This window comes from Gavialis gangeticus, unplaced genomic scaffold (assembly GCF_001723915.1).
Source record: "Gavialis gangeticus isolate Ggan-Ray unplaced genomic scaffold, GavGan_comp1, whole genome shotgun sequence".
Classification (NCBI taxonomy): Eukaryota; Metazoa; Chordata; order Crocodylia; family Gavialidae; genus Gavialis; species Gavialis gangeticus.
In genome coordinates this window covers 143803439-143810292 of record NW_017729022.1, presented here as the reverse complement: position 1 = coordinate 143810292, position 6854 = coordinate 143803439, and positions in this window count along the sequence as shown.

The following is a 6854-nucleotide window of genomic DNA, read 5'->3' as shown; positions in this document are numbered from 1 at the left end:
TGCTGTGTTAGTCTCAACATGTGGAGCTTGTGCAGTTTTAGCTTCTCTGGGTCTCATGTACCTCCAGCTATCATCTCCAGTTGATATGCCCCCCAGGCAATGTCTCTAGCAGGGCTGTCCAACTGGAGGCCTGTATGTGGCCCACGAGGGGTTAACATACAGCTGCAGCAGGGGTCTTGAGGCTCTCTTCCTCCCCCAGCTTCTACTGTCCGACTCAGCCCCAGAAGGTAGGGCAGTCATACCACAACCCATAGTGCCAGGTGAGCTGGCAGCCTGTAATACTGGTGTAGCACAGTACCACAGGGACCTGTGGGTGAGGGAAGGAGAGAGGGTTCCCCCCCCCCCCCCCCACACACGCGCGCGCGCGCACACACACACACACACAAAGCATGCAGCTTGGAGGGACCATAGTCCCCACTACTTCTGCCCCCACTGGGGCAGCCTACAAAGCATGCACTTCATCTATAGCAAGGCCCAGGAATCTAGTCCTATCCTAACTCTAAGGTAGGGAAGGGAACTATCTTAAACAGAGTACGGGGAAGGCATTTATAAATCTGAGGTGTGTAGGGGTGCATGTTCCCTCATCACCTGTCCAAGATAAGTCCACTCACTAGAAAAGTTAATACTAAAAAAGCCCCACTGTTTTACTTCCCCTGCTGTTCCCAGACAAATCTCTTCCATCTGAGGCTGCAGGAACATGTGGTATTATCATAGTAATATGACCTTTGCTTTTCCTAACAGTTTTGGTTCTTGACAGTCCATTAGTCTATCCAATGTAGTAGAGTACAGGAATACAACCCTTCCTTCTATTGTCACGCACTCTTGTTCATCAAGAAGAGCAGGGAAAGCAAGTACATTTGTGGACAGGAAAAAAGGGCTCTTTTTTTTCCAGAAGTTCCTTTTCCTCACCCATCAAAATGGAGACGGATTGAAAAAAATAAGTTTGTCTTAATTTCCCTTAGTTACTCGGCCTTCTAGGTTCTATTGCCCTAGTAAAGTGTAAGATATTTTGTGATAGGACTCCGATTACAAAAAAAGATTGCTTTATAAGGCATGACAAAAGAAAACAATGAACAATCATTATTTCCTCATTTTGTATAACATAGTCCCTAGTAGGACTAGCCACTGGACATTTTCTATAACCCAACTCCTCATTAAATCTCTTGAGAGCCATAACAATCTAGTAAAACTCATGTGCTTCAGTCTGGATTGGCTTCCTCTCCTGTATTTAAAAGGCACTCCATTTCTGATTTTTTAAAAACCAGTAAAATGGATTGGGTATCCGATGACTATCACTGCAGATAATTTCGGGATGCCAGTCTCTCTGCCACATGCACAGTAAAAATAGTCCTCTTTCAGGACTCAGGAATTCTTACATACCATACTGGAGACTAAAGCAGCCACAGGGGTAAACAGGGGGTGGGTGCAAAAGTGTAGGCATCTCCTCCCCTGACACTGCTGTCCTCAACTGATCTCGATCCAGGGGAACCCCAGACCTACTCCTGCCCTGTTCCAGCTGTGGGCTGCAGCTGCAGGGTTTTGGGCTTGGCACAGGATAGCAGTGGCAGCAGGCAAGTTTCCTCGTCCTGTACCTGCACTCTCCCCACCCCTAAATGACTCAGACAAGCAGGAAGTCCTACAGCCATTCCTGTACCAAGCGCCATAGCAGTGAAGTTTGGCATCCAGGGCAAAGCTCATATTGGCAGCCTGCCTTCGCCCTGTGCACAGATCTAGAGGGCACATGCCTCCCCATGCTCACCTGGAACTGCATGCAGTGGGCTTTCCCCACCCCTATGCCCCCCCCCTTCCACCCAAATGAGTCGCTCACATCTATGTCCTGCACCCTACCCCAGCAGGGCAGCACCTGTTAGTGCCCCTTCACGCCACTTTCCCCACCCTTGCTACAGCACTGCCTGTAAAACTCCAACCATGGGCTGCAGGGAGCAGCTGAATAGCTGCACTGTCCCTGTGCAGCTGTTTTCTGTAATCCATGGCTGGAGTGACATAGGAGTGGCTCTGGGGCTCCCCCACATGAGCAGCTTAGCTGGGGACAGTGGCAGCAGCATGGAGTTTCTTCCTTCCAGCACCTGCTCCCTGCCCAGTTCCCCAGTGTCTTCTGCCAGTCAAAAGGCTCCAACTATGCCTCACTCCAACTCCTGCATTGGTCCAAGCACCAGTATGCCACATGCCACTTTACTAAACCCTGGATCTGGTCATGCACAGGGGTGAAATTCTGTGCCAGCTGTACCTTAAAGGAACATTTGGGAGTCAGAGAAAAGATCAGTCGGGTACAGCAGACTTTTTCTACATCCTTCTCTCAGTGGGCCTATAAGTCTGACTGGAAAGAAAGGCCACGTGGATGTGAGTAGTTTAGTCAAAGTGCATACAGAAACCTTTCTGCTGAGATAGGCTACCAATACCGGCACCAACCTGTACCTTTTCTTATATGAACTCCCCATTCACTATGCTGGAGATGAAGAACACAATAGCTGTTGAAACTGATTAAAAAACCCCAGTGACCATTCACCTGAGGTGACTTCCCAGAAAACTAGGTAGATAATTTTGCATGCCTGTGTGCACAGGAGTGATTTTCTTCAATGTAAGAACTGGCACCCAATATGATTCATAGCTGCAGTTTCACAGTATTATTAAAAATGCAGAAAAATATAGATTAACACACATGCCAATGTTGGAGGTTTTTAAAATAAAATTTGCCATTCTGTTAGGCACCTTTATCAAAATAAGTTAATTGTAACATCACTGTACACTTTCACTGATTTCAGTAATGATTGGAAATATTCCTGCATGGTGCTGCTGATATACTGAACTAAAAGCTTCTCAAGCCAGTTTTGAAACAGGAGATACCATAAACGGTAGAGATTTTAACTCTAACATCATTCATCCAGTCCCTCTCCCCTTCAAGCTGTAGCAGGCTGCCATCCAGCAAATCACTCAAACAAGGAAGAAAGATTATTTGCATGGCTAAAGGTAAGCATGTTTTAATCTATCTGGACCTGAGAAGGACTGTAGAGAAGGCAAACAGACATGCTCCAGGCAAAGAGGATCCTTGCATTTACATGAGCAAAGGAAGCTCCAGCCCAGGAGAGACAGCAGCTTCCATAGGATTCTCCACATTTCCCTTCATGACAGGAAGCCATGGGACCACTGCTGGTCCTGGTCTGCCTCAACCCAACTCAGGTCCTCCAAGTTATACTACTGCTGAGCAGAAAACTGCTGCAAAAAATCATCATCAACATCTGCAAAACATTTAAGCAAAGTGCAAACATCTACATTTCTCCAAAAACAGGTATCCCTCCCATTTCTCATTTCTATATCTGCCATCTTCAGATTCATACAGCCCAACCATACGTTGTTAGAGCAAACAGGCTTCTGCAAGTATAACAGTATTTATAACTGAAAATAAAGATGACAACAATGTAGCAGGAACATGCCCTACTAACTCTTCTGCTTTTGCAGGTGATGGTATCTTTCCTGTTCATTGTTCACTCATACAATCATAGACGTCTTGCTCCTTTCTATATCTGGCCGTGGAGAAGACCATGACCACCTAACCAATTTCAAATACATTTTTGCTCCAATTAAAATCAGCACGTACCACTGCTCCTACAAGTAATCCTCTCCAAAGCACTATGGCCCAAAAGGAAGTTTGCTTATGGAATCAAGCGTACAGAAATTCCCCACTTCCGAAAAAGCATTTTGCTATTCCAGAAGCATACAACTTCATTTGGAAACTCCATTGGATGCAAGTCTGAAATCATTTCCTAAAACATAAATCTTTAGCTCCGCTGCTGCTGCCATATATGAACTCAGGCCAGTAACAGTCATTCTTTGAACAAAACTAAAATAAATGTTTAAGGGCACTTCTGTATTTACCTTACACTGGCCTTTGCTTAGAGCTTAGATTCCTGCATATACAAGTATTTTGACTGGCCTTCAAAATGTAACCTGAGCAGTATTTGACTTTGCAGAAACCAACTCACTCACTCACGTAAATGAATCTGTTACAGCCTTTCAGACTTCTATGGCTAGACTCCAACAAGGCTTCTATATTTAGATCCAGAATCTGGATCCATATACTTTCAGGATCCCCCCATTCACATGCTCTTTTGTGGTGTCTCAAAAGACAGAGATTGTCTGGCACCATTTTTCAGAAATGAGATCCAGCTGTTTTAGCCCCCCCAAACCTGTAATGAAGCCTTCCCCCAAGCCCCACCTCTGCATCTCCTAGTAGCTCAAGCTTTTGAAGACACATCATACTTGAAACTAAGACGTAAGCTTAGTAAAGCAATTCCTAAACCAATTCCTTTCTACATTTAAAACAACACAAGATATACAGATGGAGACAAAATAAGAAACACCTTGATGTAATTCCTTGCTTCATTCACCACTTTGCTTTGCAGTTTGGTAACTTTCTTTTCAGTATTCCTGGCCCTCTCTCCTAACACAGCAAACCTCGGGTGTCTTTGGCAATCTGCCTCAACCCACTGTGTTCTTTAGCACCATCTTCCATCTCACCTACTACACCTGGATGCTCTCAAAGATGTGTTCAGGAGACTGTCATTAAAGGGCCAGATAGCCAGTCTGAAACCCCTTCTCCACTCTAGACATCACTGTTCTCCTCTCTTTCTCACTGTGGTCATGTCAACAGCCCCTAAGAAGACTGTATGTCTAGATAGCACCCTTCTCACAGCCCCCAGAGCTCTCAACCCCTCAGAGCCTTCTTGGACCTTCAACAGCTGCAGTTTCCCTGCAATCCTCAGGCCTGACTACAACCCTACAGAGATCTGACTCCTCTACCACAGTTCATAGTCCTAGTCTTATAGACAAATCTACAGCACCATCCCCAGATGCCCTTAGTCACCTCCTTTCACTGCTTCAATTATTCCCAAACCTCACAAATTAAAACATGGAAAACAAATCACACGTTCAGTGCAAAGCCTCCCACAGGGCTTCCTTCACTCCAGGTTCTGCAGAGCTCCTTCCTTAACCTTAGCCAGGACTAGTCTGAGATCCGCATTAATGGGTCCAAGCCTATAAAACCTTTGATCCCTCCTCTTCCTCCTCCTCCTCCTCCAGCCACCTTGTCTGCCTCCCTTCCAGTAGGCTGCTTGAGCATTTTCATTGATCTTATTAGTAGCCTCCTCAAATCAGCTGCAGTCATTATCCAATTAGTGGGCTGTTGATTATGGTGTGGAGTCCTGCAGCTTCTTGGCTCTGCTGTCTGGCTGCACTCCCAGTACCAGGGTTAGGGGCAGCAGCTTTCCCCAGTCTCTGTGAGCTTCTAGCATCCCCTACAGCCTTATATAACCTGCCTGTAGCTCCCACTGATCCCTGGAGCCTGGCAGTAGTCTTTCGCAGAGCTCCACAGTCCTGGAGCCCCTTTTTAATATGTAAAACAGAGTCCTTTGTAAAGGTGTTGGCCCTTTCTCTGCTCTTCTCAGTAAAGGGGTAGGACCCCTGTTACATTAAGCTTCACCAGGAGAATCTTTTATAAATAAAACTCCTTATTCTTTTATAAACTTTGATCCCTTTATCATATGACCTCCCTGGCTCATCTTCAAACCCCATCAGGTGATCAGCATTTCCTATCAGATAATCTATTTTTTACCAGCCACCTGAGTGCTGGGTGCTGGCCAGCTGTTTGTTCAAGGGTGCTCCATTTGAAAAGAGAATCAAGGTTAGCCCTTTACTTAATGAAATAATTTTTTGTCACACTTTTGTGGTTCAGCTTTGTAGAGGCCACACAGCCAAAGAAAAAGCATGGAACTGCTTTAAAATAAAAGTTGTCCTCACAAAACAAAATACAGGTTACAGACTATTGATACATGCAGACATCTACTAATCTGTCACAATTTTTAAAACTAAAAATTAAGTTCTGTCCTGTTTTTTTCTCACCATCTCAATGGCACAATCTCTCACCTATAAAGTTCTACATTTACTATTTTCTATGTACCCTACCCAAAAGTCCAACCTGAGTAAAGTCTTTAGGCTATATATGGGCTCCCGTTCTCTGATCAGGTCTACTAGGCACTACTGCAATAAAAATAACATCATCACCATCATTTTTCAGTATTCCCCTCAGTACTGTCACATTCTCCAGACAGAAAAAAAAATCTCTTTAAAATCAATTCCTGGAAATGTACCTGTTATAGGCCAAAAAATGCTTAATTTCCAGAGTCCTGAGCATTGAAGGAACTTAACTGGAGCTGTGAGGACTCAAGACTTCCAGAAATAAGGCCATCATCATGTAGTTGGGATAAAGTTAGACAAGCTTTCGAAAGAAGACTTTCTTCAGGTCTCTGATTATAGGAAGCCAGGCACCATAAGTGAAGCACAGCATAGGGGAGGAGCTAAGAGAAATTATCAGATGTAGCAGACCTAGTTTTTTATAATCTTATAATAATGAAGAAGAATGTCTTACATTAAAAACCTTGTCTGACTTCATCCCAACCACATAGTTGGTCCAATAAAAGATGTCACCCTAAGATCATCACCACAATCCACTGGCTGGGGAACTGGCTCTGCGGTAGGACCCAGAGGGTGGCGGTTGACGGAAGCCAGTCATCTTGGTGCGCTGTGACCAGTGGGGTCCCACAAGGCTGTGTCCTAGGGCCTATATTGTTTAACATCTTCATCAGTGATGTGTACATTGGTGTCAGAAGCAGAGTGGCCAAGTTCACCAATGACACCAAACTCTGGGGTAAAGCATCCACACCTGAGGACAGGAGGGTGATCCAAGCAGATCTGGACAGACTCATGAAATGTGTGGACGAGAACCTGATGGTGTTTAACACTGAAAAATGCAAGGTTCTCCACCTTGGGAGGAAAAACCT